The sequence below is a fragment of the Neovison vison genome, chromosome 11 (assembly GCF_020171115.1).
Source record: "Neovison vison isolate M4711 chromosome 11, ASM_NN_V1, whole genome shotgun sequence".
In the NCBI taxonomy this organism is placed as follows: domain Eukaryota; kingdom Metazoa; phylum Chordata; class Mammalia; order Carnivora; family Mustelidae; genus Neogale; species Neogale vison.
This window is the reverse complement of record NC_058101.1, coordinates 132,224,995-132,250,681: the sequence shown is the minus strand read 5'-3', so window position 1 is coordinate 132,250,681 and position 25,687 is coordinate 132,224,995. Positions and strand designations below refer to the sequence as shown.

At 33.3% G+C, this 25,687-nt stretch overlaps 1 protein-coding gene across 1 annotated transcript in view; it reads left to right on the top strand.

Annotated features, from left to right (window-relative positions):
• The first annotated feature begins 8,319 nt into the window (after nucleotides 1–8,319).
• Nucleotides 8,320–25,687, top strand: part of FSTL5 (follistatin like 5) — a 764,561-nt gene continuing 747,193 nt past the window's right edge. The window contains exon 1 of the mRNA XM_044224773.1: nucleotides 8,320–8,717. The gene's annotated coding sequence lies outside the window, so the exon portion shown is untranslated. The remainder of the gene's footprint in view (nucleotides 8,718–25,687) is intronic.

Below are 25,687 nucleotides of genomic sequence, written 5' to 3'. Positions count from 1 at the left end.
TTAAAAGCTAATCTCTTCTGGAAACACCTTCACACACACACACCCAGAAATAATGTTTTACCAGCTATCGGGGCATCCTTTACCCCAGTCAAACTGACACATAAAATTAACTATCACAGTCAGCAAATGCTTCTCAGTTCACAGTTGCCCCTTAGGAATCCAGAATAACTGAGCAGCCACTTATCTTAGATGTTGCCAATTTATTTGACAGAGAAAAAGGAACTCTGCAGGATCTTGCTAAATTCTCAGCCCTGAAGTGACATGTGTCATTTCTATTCATAATCCTTTGTACAGAAGTGGGCACATGGCTCTATTCAACCACTGGAGACCACAAAGTGTGATTCAGACACATTCACAGGAGGGAAGTTGGGATTATGCAGCAAGCAGCACTAATAAATACAAAAGAAGTATATTGTAAGATCATAATCTGTTACATGGACTGTTTTCAAGTTTCTTTTTGACAATATCTTTTTAAATCAAAAAATTTCCACATAATATTTTTTATATATATATATTTTAAGATTTTATTTATTTATTTGACAGAGAGAGATCACAAGTAGGCAGAGAGGCAGGCAGAGAGAGAGAGGAGGAAGCAGGCTCCCTGCTGAGCAGAGAGCCCAATGTGGGACTCGATCCCAGGACCCTGAGATCATGACATGAGCTGAAGGCAGCGGCTTAACCCACTGAGCCACCCAGGCGCCCTCCACATAATATTAATAAACAACAGAAATAGGCATTAATGGAGTGAGACTTCAAGAAAAGTAATGTATATATACATCTCCATTTGGTCCCTAGCATATTTCCTCCCAGACAATGCTAGTACCATTCTTGGGAACCAACTGAGACAGCTGCTTTGGCTCATATGCCCTGGGAGAATCTTACATACAAGCAAAATCAGCAATAATTGTTCATTTCACCAAACTCTACTTCTCTTTCAGGATTCATCACTTTTTGCATGTGGCATTTTACCAATTTTTAAACTGCGATAATTTATATATCCTAATATTTGTGATTTCTTTTTTAAGTGTATCTTATAATTTTAGTTATGGCATCATTACTTTATATACTATTAAATATATAGTATACTTATACTATATACTACACCCATCCACACACATACACAGATGCTAGACCTTAAGTTCTAGATCCTTTTCTATTACTTTTCATGTTGTGCTTAATGTCTAGGAAGTAGCTGTTTGGGTAAAATTACTTCTCCATTTGGCCAAATATATTTTTTCCTAACAGTATACTTCCTTACATATTATAATATTTCTCAACTGGAGACTTATAACCATATTCTCATTATCTTTTTACATTCCTCTCTCAGAGAACAAGAGAACATATGTTGCTGTGTGTGTTCTTTTTGAAATTCGAAAAAATAATAATTTAGACACTCCTAAAATATTCAGAAGTTTAAATAAAATACTGAAGGAAGCTAATCCAGTGACATACAGATTCTAAGAAACAACATAAACTTTGAAAATGTTGAAATGCAAATACTTTATTACAAAAGTTTTGTAAGTCTAATTCCTATACCATATTAGTTTTCATGTATTTGCAAGACACTTTAAATCCAACAATAAACACTGAACATTTCCATCATAAATTCTTTATCAGCATGTATTTAAATTATTATTTTGAAACACAGAACTCTTGGGTTCACACATTACATTCTCATATGTAATACTAACATTGGCCAATAGATGCCCTAAGAGATCTCTTAAACACAGGAATTCAAAGAATTAAAATCACGTATTTGAGAATCAGTGCTTCTTATGCTTTATTTTCATAGTTCAGTTTTCATTACAGTTGTAAAATGGTACAATATTTTTAGATACTAGATTCTTAAGATTACCAAATTCCAAATTACCTGCCCCAAACACTGATGATTAAGATAATAGAGGAAAGAAAAGGAAACTTTTCCAGAATTGCTTTTAAAACTAGAGTGAAGACAGTGATACATCTGATCCACTTAGATTAATGATTTCTAATTTCAATAAATACTGCCAGCACTATAGTGTGTAACTATAACTCTCAAGTTAATTTAATCATAGAAGATTAGGTTGAGTTGTAAAGCATTTGCTCAGATGAATTAGCTGATACATTTGGATTTTTCAGATTTTACTACAATTTCTATTATTTTCTATAACATAGCTTTTAGCAGAGAGTGCATTGAGTTGATTAATGGAAGGTATTTTAATTATAGTTCTCTACATCTAGATATTTTTAACATTGAAGTTTATTCATAAGAAAAATATTACTTAAATTTTTTTATTATATAAATCTAGGAAAATAGAACTCTGTTGTTTTCTCCCCACCTTCAGTTTATATAAAAAAATTCCCAGACTTTTCTTATTAATCCAATTATTTTTGTCTAGGCTTATGTCCATATCTGCCATCTTCCTAATGAGGTTATCCCAAATTGTATAGACAAGTGGCAATATAAAAACAATTCTTAATTTATTTAATTACATTTAATTTAAAAATATTTTCTTAATTCTTCATTTCATCTGGTCCTCCCTTTTTCAGAGCAACATATTCGGACCTATCCCTGTGAGCCTGGAATTTTGTGCATGGACATATTGGTAGATGACAATTCTTATAGAGAAGTTATTCCCATTGTTTTCAGACTGGGACAGAAAAAGTAAATATTCCTTACCAAGCCAAAATAAGAAAGGCAAAATATAGCTCTGGGGGAAATTCATAGTGGTATCATTTGGAAGTCAGAAAGAGTATGTCTAAAAAGAGTTATTAGATGAGGAATATAGAAGTACATGGAAACTCAAAAACTAGAGTAGGTAACACAAACATGAGTCTGGTAAATCTATTATTTTTCATTTCCCTTGATATGCTTATGTAAAGAGGCAGCTTTATTTTTTCCCTTCAGTGTAGAAGATAAAACTTAGCAAGTTAAAGATCCATGTTTATCATAAGAAAAATATTATATTTACAGGTCTCTCCACACTTGACAGCCACAGTACATACCATTCATTGTAATCTACAGTGGTCCTTTGAATGGCCCATAAGTACTTAATTCTGAATTTAAATTCAGAACTTAATTTGACTCAAGTTATTAATGATAATTAGTGATGATAATAAGCCCTAGATTACTGATGATAATGAACAAATCTAGTCCTTAAAATCCAACCAAATTGCTCTGTTAAATGTTATAGATTTTAGCTTTCAAGTTAGGTAGCATTTCTTGAAAAATGTTATATTCTTTCTCACTTTAATATTACCTCAGTACAGATTAACATCAACCAATTTTTTTTTTTTTTTTTTTTTTTAAAGATTTGGAGCGAGAGCAAGCTCAGGCAGACAGAGTGGCAGGCAGAGGCAGAGGGAGAAGCAGGCTCCCTGCCAAGCAAGGAGTCCGATGTGGGATGCGATCCCAGGACGCTGGGATCATGACCTGAGCTGAAGGCAGCTGCTTAACCAACTGAGCCACCCAGGCGTCCCAACCAATTTTTTTAACTTACAACTTTTGTTCATATTTTGCACTTGCGAAGGTTATTGTACAATTAGAAAATTCCATTTACATAGGAATTAAAGAGTTCATACATACATTGATGTGAGAATTCGAGGTACAGCATAAAGAGTTATATCCAAGCTTTAGCATGGTATTTCTGTGAAGTGACCTCAATCCTTTGTGAAATATACCCTTTTGATGGTAGGGTCATGATTAAAAATTATAAGAATAGTCTTATTTTTATGTGTTTTCCTGTGACTTAAAGTAAATATCAATAAGAAAAGAACTAACTTTCATATTATTCAACCTAAATGTAATAATCTTTTATGTGAAAAACAATGCCTAAACTATAATAGACAGTGGAGATAAAAAATAAACATAATCTGAATTTGCAACATATACTGAAATTCTTAAAAATTAAGCTAATATAATCTCATCAAAACATATAGTTCATTGCAAATACCACTGAGGTTAAAAAAAAAGTGTGTGTGTGAGTGTGTATGTTTTCAACACAATAGTGTTCTTCAATCTGTAACTTTATATATTAGAATAGAGGTTTTGATTTTTTTTTTAAAGATTTTATTTATTTATTTGACAGACAGAGATCACAAGTAGGCAGAGAGGCAGACAGAGAGAGAGACAGGGAAGCAGGCTCCCCGCCGAGCAGAGAGCCTGATGAAGGGCTCCATCCCAGGACCCTGAGATCATGACCTGAGCTGAAGGCAAAAGCTTAACCCACTGAGCCACCCAGGTGCCCTGAGGTTTTGGTTCTTATATCTTAAAGCTTATGTACATATTTTAAAGAAAATACATTTGAAAATCCTGTTTAGTGCACATCCCCTCACATACACATAAAGTGCATTTAAGATGGAAATTCTGCATTAGCTAAGATGTGTAGATATAAACACATTGTATCAACACTACAACACTCCTAAATATTGTATTTAAATATCCTAGAACACAACAGACATATCACTAATAAACATTTTATTAACAGAATGTTAAAAGATAGGTAGAGAGAAGGTCATAAGAATGTAAAGCTTAGAAAGAAGTAGGGGAAGGGAGTAATGGATATAGGAAGAAAAACAGTAAAAGTAAGGGAAGAAAAATATATTTTCTAGTATCATATATTCAAATAATGTGGCAAGACACTGCATATTTGGTTTTTGGAACTGTTATTAAAAAGCTAAAAACCAAGAGCATATATTAAATTTCAGGAATTGTTTTTTCCCAAGAACTAATTTATAAGTGCAGGTTTCATGCTTTAAAAACACTATGGGCATATAATGTGTCAGGAGGAAAGCACAATTATATGGAAGCTCACCTTGCAAGAGGGTTGAAATCTGTAAGATAGATACATTTTGTGCTTATGTTATAATTTTATGACTTTTTAACTAAGAAAGGCTTGGTCATTTGTGGTTCTGATATTTTTTCCTGGGCCTTGCTTTATTTTGATCTCCCAAAATTAAGAGTGAAAATTACTTAGCATAAAGTAGTGAATATGGGCTTTTCAAAATAAGCATATTCTTAATTCACAGCAAACCTTCTCATAATTGATGCAAAAAGATAAATTAACAAGGCATACACTGTTAATATCTTTAGAGTATTTATATTTCTGATGTACTACAAATACATTAGAATAATTATAATTCAAAAAGGAACTTATAAAATTTGATGACGCTACAGAAGCCCAAAAATGAGAAGCAAAGAGCAATATGATTAAAAGGTAAATCTTATATACAAGTATAAATACACATTCACAAGGCAGCAACACAATGAGCTTCATCATTTCTGTGTATTACATTTTAATATGTTCATGTAAATTACTTAAATTAAAATCCCTAAGTACATGTTGGTCATTCAGCTTTAAGATATTTTCCTTGTTCATATTTACTTAATATTTTAGTCATCTTTCCCATGACAATTTACAACTAAAAATCTACCTAATGACTTTGCATGCATTACATTTTATTGTTGCTTTACAATTATTTAAATATCCTAAACAATAATTATGAGTATATGTGAGGATATTGTAATATTGCTTATATAAAAGTAACTAACAGACTCCTCCAGTCCTCTCTTAATTTCATTCTGGATAGGTAAAATTTATTTTTTTGTCTTCTTTTAACCTCATCCTTTGTCCTAGTTACTCATCTTCTTTGCACACCTCCCAAACTAATTACCCTAAGGTACCATTTTCACAGTCCTTGTAACCAGATGCCAATTTATCCTACCTAAGGGGAAGGTTCTTGAGATCTTGAATTCTATCACAGTATAACTATAGTATAGAAATTTATGAAGTTTTAAAATTCTACTGTAGAATCACAGGATGACAGATATATAAGGAACTTTAGAGATAATTTAGTATAATAAAATCCTCAAATTTTACAAATGATGAGTATGATGTAGCAGTTTAAATAACTAGATCTTGGTCACACAGCTAATTTATGACAGAACAAAACCTAGAATCTCTTAGGAAGATTCAGTCCTCCTAGTTCTATTTCTTTTCTTTTCTTTTCCCTTTTATTTTCTCCCCTGCCCCCAACACAGTAAGAAAAATGGTTCCTTTTTTTTTTTCATATTTGAAACATTTGAAACATATTTGTTTTCCCATTTTATCCTCTTAGGCTTTTGAATAATATTATACTTGCCTTAATTTAATTCATAGCCCCAAACAATAGATTACTGAAGTGAACTGAAAAATAGTGTCTATTAAACAGCATATGACACGAGCTTTGTTGAAATTTTATAAGAATTTTTATAATGCACACTATATATTTTCACAGTGAACTTTTACGTCTTCTTGCCATTTTGGCATGCTGGCATGAAGCAGACCAAAATATGCTATGTGACATTTCTAAAAGAAGCATGACATGTGTGCTTTGCTCAGCCTAAGTACAGAATATTCATTGTAATTATAATTGTAGAATGCCCTTCTACCCCTAAATACCATCTTTTATGCCCTACATTGTGTTTGACACCTTTATAAAATCACTTTGGGAACTGAAGTGCTTTTGGGATGTGTATGTATGAGTGTGTGTGTGTGTGTGTGTGTGCAATGAGCAGTGCAAAAAGGCATGCACTAGTCATTTATATATTTATATAAAATCAATAGCAGTCAGAGGAAAATAAAATATTGCAGATTACCTGGAATGCAGCCATTACTGCCTAGATATGTTAGGGGATACTCCCAGGGAACTGAATATTTAGGAAAGGAACTGACAAATGCCTTAATAAGGCTGGAAAGGAAAGTTTATGTGGATGCAAAGGAGAAAAAAGATGTTCTCTCAGAAGCAAAACTATCGGTTTTTTTTTGTTGTTGTTTTTTGTTTTTTTTTCAATTTAGCTAACTAACTTTCAGGAAAGGATTTGGGTACATATACCCACACGATAAATATTCTTCCTCAAATAATTTCTTAAATACTGCAGAAAATCAATTTTATTAATTATGTTTTTTGATAGGAAAATAGACAACTGTACTAATTTCATCAAAGTCCCTGAAAACACTCATGGGTGGATACAGTGCAGAATTATATTAGACTCTGGGAATATCAGGGTATGTATTTTGATAAAAAACAATGTATTGAGTGCTATGATATTTCTTGAATAAATAATTTTGTTTATGAAAATACTTTTATCCAACTTAAGAAAATTTGGGCTTAATTTTATTTGTCTATTTCTTTGTACAGGTAAGTCCTGATGGCTGTAGGTGACACATGTGGACAGGATGTGAATAATGACCTTTCTAGATGACTGACTGCTTCAGTTCAGTAAAAGTGTTTGTTTACAAGTTTAAGCAGTCAGGAATCTGGCATGGCAGCCCCCCTTTCTCTTGCTGTCAAGGCCCTTAGAGCCTCAAAGGAACAAGAAACATCTCATACTCTGAGAGGATTGCTAAAGGCTATGAAATGCTTCCAGCATACCCCATCTTTCATAGAACAATTGATATATTAGACATAATAAATATTACATAACCTTCAGGATTTTGGCAGTGGAAGTTGAAGCTGAGAAACTTTCACTTTTTTTCATTATTAAATGATTTTTTTTAACCCTGGAATCTCCAACTTCACATAGTTTGATGATGTATTTAAATCATAAGAATGAAGAGGGACGCTTCCATAGATTTTATAAGAACACGTGAATACTTGATATATACTATACAGCATTCACATAAAAAAAAATAAGAAAAACAATGTTTACGAATGATGATAAGCATAGCCAGTTTTCACATTTTCTTCCAGTGCTCAGAGCATTTTTTTCCCCCCTCCAGGACAAGTTTCTGCTGCAGCGACTCCCTCTAGCAGCTCCGTGAGCCGAGGAAAGGGAACGGAACACCAAAACCATCCTTTCCAGTAAACAAATGGTAGGGAGCAGGAGGAAAGTTTGGCCAGGGAGATCAAAAGGAGCGGGGATGTTTTTTTGGAGTGGTTGGATAGAGTCATTCCAATCTCAAGTCCCTTCTCCTCCCGCCTCCCCAGCCTCTCCTCTCAATGCTCCTTTGCCCCCACCCTCCGCCCCTGCTTTCTGCCAGAGCTGTGCCAGCAGCGATCTTTAGAGCGCACAGAAACGGCAGTCCCAGCGAAGGGAAAAGCTCAGGCCACGCCAAAAGCATTTAGTTTATTCTGGACCGATCATGAAGTCCAATGAAACCAACGTTGCTCAATAACCTGGATTTTGTCGTCTCGATTGCCTCAGCTGACCCTAGCAGTAAGCCCAGTCAAAGGGGCGGCCCCGCACCTCTCAGGGAGTTGGTATGCAAAATAGTTACGTCAGATGATGGGGGCGGGGCACGCCCGGGTTGAGTGGCAGCCGCTTTTGCTGTGGGAGGAGGCGCGAGAATCAGCCTGGTTCAGTGACTGAGACAAACTGGAGGTGAGAGGAGCTGGTGCTGTCCACTGCGCTGTCGGTGCTGAACCTGGGACGCGAGCGGACGGGTTGCTCTAGCACCTGGAGGCAACGCCCTCTTGCACTCTCTATGCCCTGCGGGACCCGCTTCACCAGCAGGACCATATCAACTTGACAAAGGAGTGTGGTATCCGACGTGGGAGAGAGTCCTCTGTTTGCCACCTAGGCTCCCGTTCAAGCGTGACTTTGGAGATTTCTATAGTTTTAGACCAAACTATTTTCCTCTTTTCCTAGCTGAAACGATCTTTTAGGTTTTTTTTTTTAACTATTGTTATTATTGTGATTTATATATCCACACCATTTAGGAATCTTTCTGGGAGACTTTTTTGACTCTTAAAATAAGGTAAGAAAAAGAATATTATAAATTATTACAAATGGGGGGGAATGCAGAGTACTATACAAAAATTTAAAAAGCAAGTTGTGATTTTTATAATTTGAAACGGGACTTTTGGCAATGATTGCAATAATTATTTTAATAATTACTACTACTATTTTTATTACAAGAACATCAGTTGGTGATTAAGCACTGAATCCTAGAGGGGAAGTTGAGGTTGTGTATGTGTGTGAAGTTAATGTCATCAGGTTACATCTGGTTTATAAATATAAATATTTGTAGAGCAACACTTCCAGCATGGCTTGAGAAACAAGAAACATTCAATGCAAGCCCCATATATATTAGTAAATGACATTAAATAAATCAACCAACAAGTTGTTTAAAACAAATGTAATCTTAAAAAAATATTTGAGTGGATTAATCTCTGATTAATCAAGATTACTTCTGAGATCTATGGCATAAACTACAAAGTACAGAGTTCTCTTAGCATTTTTGGAGGGGAGGTGGGAGGGATAAGAGCATTTTTACCATGTTGGGTGCATTAGATGTGTTATTATGCAGTAGATCCAAATAAAACTTGTGAAACTCAGTCTCTGAGAATTCTACACCCCAAGGTCATGTGTATTTCCAAGTTGGGGGCTGTTTATTCTGCTATTGACTAGTAAATGTCTTCCCCTCCCCACCCCCTCAGGTTAGAGGTGGATGTAAATGGGAAGCTCTGATTTAATAATACAGTATTAGCTTGTATTATAGCCGCTACTGCTGTTGGTAATTGAATGGAACTGGGAAGCGTGGGCTGAGAAAATGTCTCGCTATTTCAGCAATGTTTAACCTCTTGCATGTTTAACAGAGAGCTTTTCTCTACTTAGGAGATTTTCTTTTGAAGCTATGTTCCTTTTGTCAATTGGCAATGTGGTTTGAGTGTGTATGAAGAAAGAATTCAGTACAGAAAACCACTGAACAGTACTTCTCATAGTGAACAATTATTAAATGATGGAAGTTAACTGTGCTCTGTGTATTTCTTATTACTATTCATGACTTTATTTGACAGGCATGATGATTGTCTGAAAAATAGATTATTAATTTTCATTTATGTCATTTAGTGACATTAGAATAAGAATAAATGATGGCTGGAAAAATATAGAGGAGAGGTTTACCTTCCAGGGAGAGAGTTCAGGTTGCAACTAGACATCCTATCTTAATAGGAGCTTGTAAAATATAAGCTGTTTCAGACTTAATAAGTATCATTCAACTGACTAGGGCTATGTTTTTCAGCATACTCAAGAGTATGTTAATTTAAGTTTATATATTTGGCTATTTAAAATTATCATAAAAATTTCTGCTCTAGTTGCATTACACTTACCAAGTATGAACTTCAGCTTTAAAGTTTATGACTTAAAATAGTTCCTCTGCATAGAGATTTTTCATTTCATTTACAGCACAGTCTTACATGAGAGTGATTGTTACACGAAATGGATATTATTGCAAACACTACAGGCTAAATGTAAATGCCCTTAAGTTGTTCTCATGTTTTACCCTGAGCAGATTGTTCTTTGTAGGATTCCTGTCAGTCATGTGATCATACATTAAATATTGATACAAATTTTTTAAACACTGAACAGGTAGAGAGGCAAAGGAAGATATATGAAGCACTAGGCCCTGAAACTCCTACCAAACATCCTCCTTTAAATTAATTTAGAATAATTATTTTCTTCAATACATTTTGAAATTTTCTTTTTAAAACTATGTGAGTATAAGCACTCTGACTATGGAATTTCAAACGGCTTCTTTTAATTTCAGTTTTCTTTTCTTTACTGAAATATCAATTTATTTTTAATTTTATAACTTACTGGAAAGGCAAGAACAGAAATAAACACTATGCTCACCTAAATATATTTCAGTATCTCATTGATTTCTTTTTGCATAAAGTTTTTTAAGATGTGTATCTTTGTTTGAGTATAAACAGTTCCCCTGAACTACCAGTATCAGGAATTCTTTCAGATGAAGTTTAGTGTTGTCACAGGGAGATGGTTAAGCACTAAAATCAAAGCATGCTATTGTCAATCATGAAACTAGTAAAGTAGTTTCTATGAGATTTAAAATTTAAAATATTAGAAACATTTTTCATGATTTTTTTTACATTATTAGCTTTTATATCTTAGTTCTGAGGTAAGGTAAAATTAGATAATTAGATGACCATGATAAGCCCAAACTTAGCACATAGGGGATGCTGTTTGGATACAGAATACAACTCTTACTGTAAACAAATAAAATTGCCAACTTTGAGGACACCTATTAAAGATATTCAAATGTGGTGACTCTTCACAAATTTTTTGCTACACCAAAAAATGACCATATTTTGGAGTTACAACTTGTCCATGTGAAATTCAAAGGAATATTCAATAGCACTATAGATAGCCTGCTAAAGCATGAATTCATTTCATTGCATAGGTTCTATAAGTACATGCAACAGTTTCTACTCCAAGATGATGAAGTTTTACCAAATATATAGAAAAATTACTGAACTAATATAATTTTATGTCACATGACAAGCTCAAGTTATCTTTCTTAATTGCATCTTGGTTTCTTAAAACACAGTGAGCTTGTCGAAACTTTAAAAATGATAATACTGGGTAGATGTCTTTTTTTTCTTGTAGATAAGATGAATAACTATGCTGTTTGATAATTTAAGACAAAAATGAAACCGTTGTTTTTTTAAAAAATCTATTAACTAACATGTACAGTAGAGAATTAAAGAAAATGATAATAAACCAGAAATGTGTTAAAAAGTTTTAGGGGATTGACTTTTTTAAAGTAATTTTTAAATTATACTTAAGAGATTATGCAAATTATAGTTTACTGAGAATTTTCTTTGAATAATAGCAATTTTTCATGTTTAATTATCATTTAGAAATGATTCCAAAACACCTTCAATAATATATTTCTATCAATTCTGCCCCAAACCCAATCCCCCTAATAACTCTAGTATTTTTATTACTTAATGTATTATAAAGTTTTAAACCCTCATGTGAACTAATAGGCCAGAAAAAATGCTTCCTGTTGTTAACATTATTGTAACAGTCATGTGACCAATTATCTTACCAAACAGACTTAATCACCTTCTGCTTCAACACCTCCATTGTCCTTTGGGCCTAGACTAGTTAAGGTGAACTGTGGGGTCCCTTGTGGAAATTCCTAATTTTCCCATTAAATTGGTCACCACAACATTCACAACAAAACAATTGGTCCCTTTGTGCTTTAATCACCTTAGTACTGAGGAAGTTAATATTAGTATAGCAGATGAGAGAGTATTTTTGATAAATTCAGAATTCCAAGGAGTTTTAATATGTTTTTTTGAGACAATATTAAATAATAGTATGAGTGTGTGATATAATGAGTATGTATGTGTGTACATTGTGTGTACAGTGTGTGTGTGTGTATGTGTGTGTGTGTATACATATATATTTCTTGGTGTACTCTACCACAAACCTGCAGTGGGAATGATTTTTTTTTTTTTTTGCAGTGGGAATGATCTTAAGCAAGTTCAAGAAATGCTACTTAATACAAAAAAAAATTCACTTGACAAGCTATAATGCAATATAGATTTTTAGTAGAAAATGTGTCTTTTTGTTGTTATTTTTATTTAGGCTGTTACGCTTTAGTACATACCAATTTTTTGCCACGAAAATGTCATTCATAAGCTCTCATGGTGTGATTGGCAAGGGAAGGGACAACTGGAAATGAAAATTTGCCAGAAATAAGCAGCAGAATTGATGTGTATGTAATGAAGAGTTTATAGTACCACATCGATTCTGAAAAAAAAAAAATGAGTGCTGATAAAGGATTTGAAAGTTTCTATCTCTAAAAGAGATACATCGGGTTTACTTCATATACATTTTGGGGTAATAAGCCATGCACTTCTATGGGATACAGCTGGAATATCCCTATACCTAAGATATTTTCATTCCTTGTATATCAGTGTTTTCATGCATAGATGTCATAAAATGTGGGAAGAAGAGCAGCTTCACTCTCAACTTTCTTGCTTTAAAACCAAGTAATTAATATTAATTTAATGTAGCTTTTGGTATCAAATTATGTAAATCTCTAAAGCAAAGTAGTTGCTTAGTGAGTTCATTTGCATGTCAATACAGAGAATATTATTCCAACTCATAACTGGTTCATAGCACTGCTAGCAATTCTAAAACACAAGGCAAAAGATTTGAAAACACTTTTCTCGTTCAGTTTTATTTAAATATATCTATTGTAATTGACAGTTAAGAGAAACTTACTTTAGTGATGTATTTTTTCTATGTTAGTAGCACTAAGGTAGCAATTAAAACATACATACAGTAGCAATTAAAACTACAGGTCTGAACTACGTTCCCCAAAGATGATGATGAAATGGAAATAATTTGCCTTTCATGATTGGACCACTTCCACGAAACACATTAGGTAGTGCTCTAGTGACCATCAAGGCTTTATCTTTTATAATTTCTAAAACCCTCAAAGTAAAGATGTTTTACTAACATGAAGAGGCAAATGCCCCCATGTACTCTGTAGATATGTGCCCCCTTTTCTCAGACTATAGTAATTGCTGTGATCCTGACATCAACCAGACTCTGAACTGACTCGTTTAGGATTAAGGAGGAGGGTTCCATTCATCTTTCCAAAGAAAGAGAGTGATTTGCCACTGATAAATACATTTGCTGTCTCACAGTAAATTGTGTATTGATACTTGAGCATAAAGTTTTTGAGCCTGGAGCCTTGCTTATGACAAGAAGAAGACAGAGATACCATTCAAAGTATTAATACATAAACATATATTTTATTCACATATATGTACGTATATATTTTATTCATATTAGGCTATTTTATTTACATTAAGTCTAACATTTGTATGACTGAAAAATTCATATTGTCCTCATTTGAGATATGAGAAAGTAGACACTCAGATCAAAATTGTATACCTCTCCAGGCTCTGATCACACAACTAGGCACAGGTGGATTAGACAATCATACCTAACTCATCCCTTGTGCAGCTATACTGTGCACTCCAGCACCTCTGTTTAGGTCAAATATTCAACTGGGTGTGTCTTACTTAAAACTATGCATTTTCTGTGAGACTTTCTTCACTAAACGTGAATCCACCTTTACTCTTTCTCCAAGTCTTTCACTTAATTATTAAGTTATATAGAAATGATTTTATAGCATTTTTTTAAGTATACACACTTTAGACTGCACAAAGGTTTTAAGAAGTTTTTCCTTTGAATTTAATATTAGAAAGATGCTACATTGCCTGATCTCATTGACCATTAATAGCAGTAGGGACAGACAATATTTCCCTTTCCAAGTTAAATAGAATAAGAACAGTAGAATACACTTTAATATGTCCAAAGAGTTCTAGGTTCCCCCCCAAAGAGTCCTACTGAATATCAAATATAAAGGCATCTTGAACTTCAGCCCACTTCAAGCAATTATCACTTGTGTCCTATTCAAACCTTCAGACTAGTTAGCTACTAATATTTTAAATAGACTGTGAGATGAAATAAAGCAATCAAAATAAAAAGAGGTAGTCTAAAGTGGTTCTTGAACACTTAGAAACCACTAAATACTGCATTTATTGTTTTTTAACTCTATTTGAGGTATGAAGGGAAACATTGACCACTAGCTGATGCTCTTTGTTTTCATAGAGGATTAAGCTCACTGAGTAGGATAAGAGGTGAATACTGCTGGCCATAATTATAACACACTTCTCAGGTGAGCCACAGAGTTGCATCAGATTCCCTAGTGAATCCTCATTACACAAGTTTTGGGTTATCCTTATTAAATGGATCCCAAAGGAGATAGAAAAGTTTGATTTATAGAGGAAATTAACTTAAATGTGAAAGACAATACAGCTTTTATTAAATATTTTACATATCAGTTAGCAATATTGGTGCTTTACTTTTGAAATGAAGCCTGGTATAAAAGTTTTTAATCTTGACATTTCTGAACCATTTTGTACACTATTCATTTGACTCGCTGTTCCTCATTCTCTGTGGAGCACTGCAGGAAGTCTGTTCACTCCAACAGTTACATTTATTCTCTCTTCACAGATATCTTCCAAATATATAGCTCTGGCCCAGATCTGAACTCCATTAATGTATTTACAAAGGTCTGCTGGACATTTTAACTCTGATTTCATGGTGACAGCACAAACTCCATGAACTTATCATCTCATCCTTAATGTGGTCTCCCATCCTAATTTTGTTGCCTGTCAGTTAATGACACACTTTCCTATTCACCTAGGTCTGAAAAACTCACAGGTGTTTTAAACATACATCATTATTACTATACTATATGCAGGGACTCCCCAAGTTTTGACATTCTTCCCTTTGTTATATAACTTTACCTAATTCCTATTTGCTATTCCTTCATCTTATCACTTTTACCTTGACCCACACTATCCCATCTCAATAGAAATTATTTTGACACTCCCTACATTGATCTCCCTGATTCTTATTTCTTCCTGCAGTGATAATAACAGATGACAAAAATAGAAAGTAATTTTTTTAGCAATTCATAGTGTATCATACAATATGCTAAGTATTCATAAACATCATTACATTCTATATGCACAACACCGTATAAGGTAGATAGTGAAAGACCAAAGCTTAAAGAGTGACATTGCCTACAGAGTTGGGACCTAGACCAAGCTCTGTCTGAAACCAGCTGCCTGATTAATATCACTATTTTCACGGATACAGACTTCATACCTCTTCTAGATTCCTCTCAGTTAAAGTAAGCTTTTAGGCTCCATAGCTCAGGGTTTAGAGCACTGGTCTTGTAAAGTAAGCTTTTAACTATCACTGTGTTCTTCAGAAATCATCAGTGGATCGCTACTTTTTACTCTATTAAGTTGAAATTCTCTATTTGTTGTTGTTATTGGTTCTATAGCCTGCGAATAATCAATTTGATTTTCAATTTTCTCATGTGTGCAAAGCACGTATGTAAAACAGAGATGGGTCAAAATATAAAGTATGATTCCTTTCCTCTGTACAAAATGAATGTCCTGTCTGCACTGTTGTGTGTTCAAGAATCTCCACCTACATCTCACTTCTTTATTTCCAGCCAAGTTTTTTAATAATATAAGAGCACATTGTGCTCATATGTGCTTTCCAGAGGCTCCAGTTTTTGTTGCAATTAATGTCAAGTCAGCATCACCTTGGATATCACCAAGATCCGTATTTTTTTCACATGTACATATTTTTTTTCTATTGCTGTATAAAAATTGTCATAACCTCAGTGGTTTAAGCATTTATTATCTCAGTTTCCATGAGTCACAAGTCTGGGTTCAGACTAGCTGGGTCCTCTGCTTAGAATCTCACATCAAGTTTTCAGCCAGGAGTGGGATCTTATTCGAGACCCAGGTTCCTCCTCTAAGATCACTGGTCATAGGTAAGATTTTCTTTTTCTGGGGCGCCTGGGTGGCTCAGTGGGTTAGGCCGCTGCCTTCGGCTCAGGTCATGATCTCAGGGTCCTGGGATCGAGTCCCACATCGGGCTCTCTGCTCGGCAGTGAGCCTGCTTCTCTCTCTCTCTCTCTCTCTGCCAGCCTCTCTACCTACCTGTGGTCTCTCTCTGTCAAATAAATTAAAAAAATATATATTTTCTTTTTCCTCCCTCTCTCTTTCTTTCTCTTTCTTTCTTTCTTTTTTCTTTTCTTTCTTTTCAGCTCAGAATCCATGAAAGTTTATTTTGTCAAGGCCAGGTAAAAATTTCACTGATTCCTTCAGTTTCTGATCTATAAATCTGCTTTTAAAGGGCCCATCTCATTAGGTCAAATCCAACTACAATAACCCCCTTTTTTGATAACATAAGGTTAGCTGACTTGGAACCCTAATTATGTCTTAAATCTCTCCTCCTTTCCATATAATGTAATAACCACAAGAACACTGTATCATTTTGTCATCTTCCATTGGTCAAAAGCAAGTTAAAAGTTCTACCTACACACAAGATGAGGGGATTATACAAGACTGTGGGTCATTGGGACGCATGTAAGAATTCTGCCTACTATACCTGACCCAAGTTCTGCTTGAACCTTAGAACCTTTTCTCTATTGCTGTTGTCCCCTAATCTCCAGCATTTATGACCTGAACTATGCAATGAACAGTCTGGTGTGGCTTTTGGATTTTTTATGTGACTTAGGTTGTTCTTCCTAATTAATCTTAAGGTCTTTTTAAAGGAAGAACCCTAGGAATTCCTTCCATGTGTGCAAAACTCTGTGGTTTAAAATTACTTCATTTACATATTATACAGTCCTCATTGAAGTTTATCCTTTATGTCTGCCTCTATTATGTTTGTACATGTAATTTGTGCTCATGGATTGGTTAATGTTTTTAGATTCTAGGTTTTGTTAATCTATTCCGTTTTTATTTATTTATTTTTTTGCCTTTGGTCTCTGACAAATTGAAAATCACACAAAGGGTTTATTATTATTATCTTATTTATGCAACATAGAATCTTTCCATGCAAATCAGGGATTTATATTTAATATTATGCTTTATATATTATATAGAAAGTGAAAATGGTACAATAAATTATATTTATTTTGAAAGAAAAACTTTACATTTTAAAAGAATGTCATCTTCAAAAGAATATCACATTTATGATACTAATAATTTTGTTCTTATTTATTTGGTCTAAAAATTGATAAACATTTAGGTAATTATTTTTATTTACATTTATTATACAAAAAATTTTATTGCACTTACATCTTTTATAGTTTTCATACAATTATGGTAATTTTATCTTGACAAAAGCTAAAGAAAATTAACTAGTATATCAATTCAATTTTAAATTTAATAAACAGTAATTTTCTTAAAAAACATTTAAACATATTTAATATAAAATAATCATTTCAATAAATATAATTAAGTGCTTACTGTGTTTCAGGTGCCCTTTGGGGTGCTGGGAATTGAGTGAGAATGATAGAAAGTTCCCACCCTATTCCTTCTGAGGAAAGACAGACAATAAGCAAACTAATACAGACAGAAGTTCATGTCTGTTAGTGATAAATGTCACCATCAAAAGCTAAACAGGTAAAGGATTACTAAGGAATAAAAGTGGTATCTAAGGTAGGGGTTATCTTGGGTGCCAACTCTGGCATTCTGTGGTACCCATTAAGTAGTTTCTGATAAACTGACATTCCTTATGGATATTGTGAATAATGTTGCAATGAATGTGAGGATGAAGATATCTCTTTGAGATGCTGCTTTTAATTTTTTGGATAAATAGCCAGAAAGAGTTGGATCAGTGGATCATATGATATTTATATTCTAAACTTTTAAGGAACGTCTATACTGTTTTCCATAGCGCCTGTATCATTTTACATTCCTGCCAACAATGCACAGGGTTATTGGTTTTTGCTTTTTTTTTTTTTTCTTGTTTGATAATAGACCTCCTAACAGGTGTGAGGTGATAGCTCATAGTGGTTTCAGTCTGCATTTCCCTGATGATTAGTGATGTTGAACAACTTTTCATGTACTGTTGGCCATTTATATGTATTCTTTTTTTTTTTAAAGATTTTATTTATTTATTTGACAGAGATCACAAGTAGGCAGAGAGGCAGGCAGAGAGAGAGAGGAGGAAGCAGGCTCCCCGCTGAGCAGAGAGCCCAACGCAGGACTTGATCCCAGGACCCTGAGATCATGACCCGAGCCAAAGACAGCGGCTCAACCCATTTATATGTATTCTTTAGTGTATCTTTTCCATTTATGAATGTCAAATTATTGTCAAAATCCAAAGGCTCCCATCATGATGAAAATTATTATTTTTTTTAATTTTTGATTTTTTTTTATTAGTGAAAATTAGCATCCTTCTTTGCTTGGCACTACAATATGTTTGAGATGTGTTATTTAGATCAATTTTTCCTTCCACTTTTAAATACACGATACAGAGCAGATATTGCAACCAAATTCTGGGACTTGAAACTAATTTCTGAAAACTAGTTTGTACTCTGCATTGTATAGCTTATTTGTTCAGAACTTCACATTCTTTCATAGAAAACTTAAGGGCTTTAAAATCTATGATCCTCTGAGGCAATGATCCAGTGAGCTGGTATTTATGTCAAGTGATTCATTATCCTAGACACTATGGCATTATTAGGGGAAGAGAAATGCTTAGCATGCCTTTTGCGTTTGTGCACATGCTTGAGAAACCACAGTGCTTATTAAAAAGTATGACATCATGGGACCATGTAAGGAAAATGCAAAAGAAATGTGATCTAGATACATCCACAACTTTATGAAATAAATACAGCAATTAGATGCACAACATCTCAGTCCTTTGGCAGAATCTCAAAAGTTAGTGCATTTACAAAAAACCAAAAAGTATGACTTGAAAGAACTTGCACAAATTGTGGCAATGCTTTCCCTAAATTACTTCTTTTGGTGAGATTTCTCATAAAGTTATAATTAACTGAGGTAAAAATTTTTAAAAATGAAGAGAAAAAATTCTAGAAATGCTTTGCATTTTAAGTCTATATATTTACAATTAATGACAACAAAGATTTAAAATAAATACCCTCTATGTTTATTTTCTTTGGACAAGTGTCCCATTTTTTATTTACTGAAGCCTGAGGATAGGGAAAATCTTCCATTGAGTTTGTTTTCCTGTCTGTGCACAAATAGTACAATTTAATTGATAATGTCTGGAGTAGAATTCTGTGCCCAGCTCTGAAAACAACCCTTGATCCTGGCACTCGATTGGACATCTTGATAATTATATATGTTTTGTTAAAAAATCTCTGTCAGTTTAACGACTGTCTAAAAATCAGTAGAGGGAGCTCAAGAAGGCATTAAGGATATTTTGATATTACCTTTCTTTGTCACTATGCTTTCCCTCAAAAATTGTCTTTTTCATATGTAGGGAATGGATATATCTTTAAGTGCAACATAACCTTTTTGAAATTGTGAGTTCATGGTTATTTAAACACTTAAAGAAGCTTCACCATTTCTCCCAATTTTGGGGGGTCCTATTTGTAATAGAAGGTAAACAGGTTTGATTTATAAATTGTTGGAACACGATAAAGACCCCACTCTGTGATAGCAGATCTTTCCTGCCCCACTTTTTAGATCTTAGCACAGTGTCCTTGGTCCAGAAAAAAGAACATCAGAAATAGACACCTAGTATGCTTTAATGCTTCAATACTATAAAGCATTAGTTGGCTTAAATTAAATCTGTGATAGTCTTTTAAAGATTATATTTATTTATTTGACAGAGAGAGCACAAGCAGGGAGAGAGTCAGGGAGAGGGAGAAGCAGGCTTCCCACTGAGCAAGGAGCCTGATGCAGGACTCAATCCCAGGACCCTGGGATCGTGACCTGAGTTGAAGGCAGATGCTTAACTGAATGAGCCACCCAGGTGGCCCAAATCTGTGATAGCCTTAAGAATAAGTTGGGTCCTATCCGAAAATGTTACTGGTTAGCTTAGATACACTGAACTTAAACATGGGTTTGTGTTCTAGCCAGGACCTGTGGCAGCATCCTTCTAAACTTCCAAAAACCAAAAAGCACAAAGGTAGAGGACATCCATCCTTAGCAATTCCTAAGCAGTCCTGATGTTTTCAATTAGCAATTCCATACTGAGAGTCAAGTCCCATTTTTATATATTTCATAAATTTGAAATTAGGAACTCTCAGGTTGTTTTTGATTGGGACTTGCTCCACAATTTTCCAGAGTTTTTCTGAAAATATAAAACTTGGTAATTTAAAACATTTTTTCAAATTAAAATTTTAATTTTTTTTTCTCTGCATCAGAAAGTATTAAATATATCCCAAAGGTTCAACTGAAAACTTAGCATGGATTTTTAAGAATGAGTTATTATATAGCGGCATTCTTGAAAAGGAAGGCAAATTTTATTACTAGTAACTTCTTTTTTTTTTTCTAAGATTTTATTTATTTATTTGAGAGAGAGAGAGGATGAAAAAGAGAGTATGAGAGGAGAAAGATAAGAGGGAGACGCAGACTCCTTGCCGAGCAGGGAGCCCGATGTAGAACTCCAGGATCATGACCTGAGTCAAAGGCAGTTGCTTAACCAACTGAGACACCCAGCCAACCTGTAATAATAACTTCTTAACATGGTTTCAGTGTGATAGTATTATTCTGTCCTGACTAATGATAAATTAATAGATTCTTTTCTTTCATAATGACATTTTTTGGAATTAATTGTCATTTTCCATAGGACAGTTAAAATTTAATAGTTATATATATGATTTATTGAGATCATACTAAATATGCATTTTAGTAAAATTTACATATTATTAATTGTTAGCATGCAGTTTTTACATGAATATTGAGTGATATATAAACTTTGAAAAGGTATATTTGAAATCCATTCAAAGCTTTTATTGTTATTTTAAAATTTCCCCAGAATTTGAATTACTTGGTAAAATCAACTGATTATACTTAAGTTTAGAAATGGCTACTGCTGTATTATTTTCTATAATGATTACAATAGATTGAAGCTAGTAATGCTTGAGATATTTGATCATAGTGTTACGTCTTATGATTTTGATAATTTGACAGCAAAAAAGGTGTGTGCTCTAGGACTATATATTAAGAATTCTATAATTTTAGTCATATTTTCCATGCAAGCTGATTTTTTTCAGTGTTTAAGGTTTTTAGGCCCACCACATTTTTCTAGAAAGCACTTGGGTTTCTCAAGTAGGTAAGATTTCTTCAAAGTGACTCATGTCTTGAATATCTAAGATGCTAAACAAAGATAGTATACCAGTGCAATCTTGATTATTCATTATTTTTTAATAAAGACATTCTACAGTTTTGCAAAAGCAAATCACCATGCATTAAAACTTTTCCTAATTTAAAGGAAAATAAAACTAGATTTATTTATTTATTTATCTATTTATTTATTTATTTATTTTAAAGATTTTATTTATTTATTTGACTGACAGAGATCACAAGTAGACAGAGAAGCAGGCAGAGAGAGAGGAGGAAGCAGGCTCCCCGCTTAGCAGAGAGCCCCATATGGCGCTCAATACCAGCACCCTGGAATCATGACCTGAGCTGAAGGCAGAGGCTTTAACCCACTGAGCCACCCAGGCACCCCTAAAACTAGATTTATTAATGTAATCTTATCTGGGTTTTTCATTCAATTCTTATCATTAAATGAGAGAGTATCAGGACTTCTATTTCTGATATATTTTAAATATTTTATCTTAGAAATATGTCAGACTAGACATTATATTGAAACTGACTTACAAATTAAGTAAAATCATAAGGTGTTTTTTTATAGGAACAAAAGTATTCTTAAAAAAGTTATTATTTTTCTAATAAAAATCAAATATGTATGTATCTATACCAATGTATATAAATATATAGAAAAATTAACTGAATCTACGTTGACTTTTCAGAAGAAGGAATCTTTATTATCGTCTAATTTAATAATGAGAAAACAGAGATTAAGCCATTTAATTTTAATTGAGGTTAGACTCAACTGTGTATGGAGTTCATTCCAGTCACTGCACACTTCCAGATTTTTGTGTATAATCCCGAACAAGATACTTTCAGACATTTCATTTTTGGGGTAGAGTTGTACTTGTGAATGCTAGAAGTCTGTTTGTGAACCTTATGCATGTAATCATATGGTGAAGGTACATACAGAAGGTTTTGATTTTTAATTTGCAGTATTTTTCCTGACAAACTTTGGTAGAGTAATGTCAAAAACTTTATTTTAATATATATGCTTTTCAGGCTGGGTAATACATGTGGTATTTCTTCAAAATTTACTCTTGGTAATCCTTACAGCACTTAGAATTTCAAATTATATAAGTTGTATTCACTTGTAAAGTGGCTTGGTAGTTATTCCTCTGGAAATATAAGTAAATAATACCTGACTCAAAAATCCAAAGTATGGTACTAAATCACATGGATTTCAAGAAATTTCAGATCATTTTTTTGGCTACCTTGTGGAATACTTTTAAATGCTTAAGATAAAAATGATTATTTCTTTGGGGGTTTGGAGGGTGAACTACATACATGATGATTTATTATAGATAGTGAATACTCTTCACTATTATAGATAGTGAATACTCTAATCATGTTTACCTTAAAATAAGTACTATTCTATTTTATATTCTATTTATTTATATTTATATGTGATATATCCACTAAAATCCCCAAGTACACTGAAGTTTTTATACCTACTAATATGTCGATAAGTACATTTTCAATGGAATGTATTAAAAGTTGATGAGCTGGGGGAACCAGGTGGTGGGTATTAGAGAAGGCATGGCTTACATGGAGCACTGGGTGTGGTGCAAAAACAATGAATACTGTTACGCTGAAAAGAAATAAAAAAATTTTTTAAAAAAAGTTGATGAGCCACTAGAGTCATTCACATACTAAATATAATGGTTGAAAATGCAATAGAGTTCTAACTAACTGGAGACATAAAAGGAGTTAATATGATACAATAATTATCACACTAAAAAAATACTAATAGTGCATCTTATCTCATTTTATTTTGAATTGTGTCTGAGAATTTTTTAATGATACATTTGCTGTGTTTATCTGAGGGGAGAATTGGTTAACTAGTATGGAATGATCTTTTATAAACTCATCTAGAATGGTAAAGTTCTGATAGTTTCAATTTTTAACTATATATGTATTAGTTTTAGTTATAAAATTTAGCTTAATGTTGACCAGTAATCTGCCATATTCTAGGTAATCAGATTGTGATTTAGGTAATGAGGGTGGGTCAGCCATACAGGTACAAATGCCTGTCACTTACCTAAGTGGTCTATATAGTTAGAACATTAATTTTGTAAATACAAATGAATAAGAAATAGACAAACTAAGGAAACAGTACAATTAATAAAAAATTCTTCTAGAAAACCTCTTCAGAGAAAGGATAGTGGATTGATATCAAATAGAATTTTAACTTAAATGATGCATAAAAATGTGAATCAATTTGTACTTTTCACTCTATTTTTAAATTTTCTCATGACAATAGAGTAAATTTATAATTCTGTACTACAAAGCAATCTTACAGCTTTTATTATATGACCATTTAGAAAAAACAAGCATCAAAGAACCACCATAGTTTTAAAATCCAGTTTTTGCTTGTTGTTGTGAAAACAGCTTTGTGTGAAATGTTTCTTAATGTTAGACTTGATTGGTATTATTTGAAAAGAAACATTTCAATGTTAAGTGAGTCAGAGTGACCTAAGAAGATGTTTGGAAACTAATTGCCAGATAAGAATATTTACAAAATTTTGAAAAAGTGAAAATTAGAAAATTAGTGAAATCACAGTTAAGAAGAGTCTAGAGAAACATAATAACTAAATGTAATGTGATGCCCTCAATGAGATCTTAGAAAAGGAAAAAGACATTAGGTGAAACTAAAGAAGTCAGAATAAAGCATGGATTTTATTAACCTTAGTTAATAGTAATATATTTGTTTTGATTTATTAATTGTGACAAATGTGTCACACTAATATAAGATGTTTACAATAGGGGATCGAGTGTTGGCTGGCTACATGGCTATCTAGCATGGGATATGTACTATCTATGCAACCTTCTGAACCTAAAACTTATAAAATGAGCTAGACATTAAGATAATGTAAAACAAAGCTATTTTTAGCTATAAAACAAAGCTATGTTTAGCTATAAACATAGTGATTTATTTTATGGGCAGTTAGTAATTTTATGGTAGAAAATCACAGATCGGAACATATTTGTCTTTACTCCTCTTTATAAGGAACGTGGGAATTATGACAGAATGTCATTATTAAGGAATTTATTTTAGAAAGGAAACTCTGTATTTGATTTTTCCAAAAAAATAGATTCACCCCAAAATTTTAGTTACTTCAGTTAAAGAGCAACCATTCTTTAGATACATTCAGTGATGATGATGATAGATAGATAGATAGATATGCAGAGACACACAGAGAAAGATGGAGATGATATAAATATATAGATAGCCCCATTCAAGTATAAGAAAGAAAATAACATTACATACTTAATGGGTTAAGGTCTGAATTCCAGAAAATCATTATAATTTCCTTCACTATAATGCTATATGAATAAGGAATTATTATAATTTGATGTATTTCAGTAACAAAAAAGTAAAAATTTTAGTTACTATAGTGCAATTGTAACATATTTTTAGTTTATTTATCTCTATGTTAAAATACAGCATAAACTACTATTTCAATGTATATTCGCAGAAATTTAATGCAAAAATATCCCACATAAAAAGTCATCATTTTGGGGGTGCCAGGGAGCCACAGTTAGTTAAGCCAGACTCAGTTTTGGATCAGGCCATGATCTCAGGATTCTGAGATCGGGCCCCACTTCTAGCTCCCTGCTTGAGTTTCCCTTTCCCTCTGCTCCTCCCCTCCATGCTTGTTCTCTGTCTCTGTCTCTCTCAAATAAATAAATAAATGTTTTAAGAAAATCACTTTTTAAGAAAATTTAGGAAATTTAGTACAGTCTCACCACCAGCCTTTAAGAATCATAATACATTTTAGCTTATTAAAATCTTTACAATGCAAAAGGGCCTGAGGGGCAACTGGCTGGCTCAGTGGGTAGAACATGCAACTCTTGATCCTGGGGTCATGAGTTTAAGTTCCACGTTGGGAGCTCAGTTTTGTTAAAAAAGAAAAAGATCTTGAAGTATGATAGAAATGATTATTTCTCACCAAATTTTTTAAATTCACTTTACTATTTGAGCATACACAGAGATTACACTGTCTTATCCTCTTGAAGTTAGGTGTGTTCATGTGACTTGTTTGGCCAGTGAAAAGGGCATAGACCTCATAGGAGAACTCCTATCTGTCAGTGTTTATTAGCTGGTGCCCGACTGTCTATGTTTTCTTCCCCTGGAATGGTATATCCTGATGCTCATGTTGAGTGACGGTGTCATAAGATGGGGAACTCTTCGTCAGGTCATTTTTATTTATTTATTTATTTTAGTAAT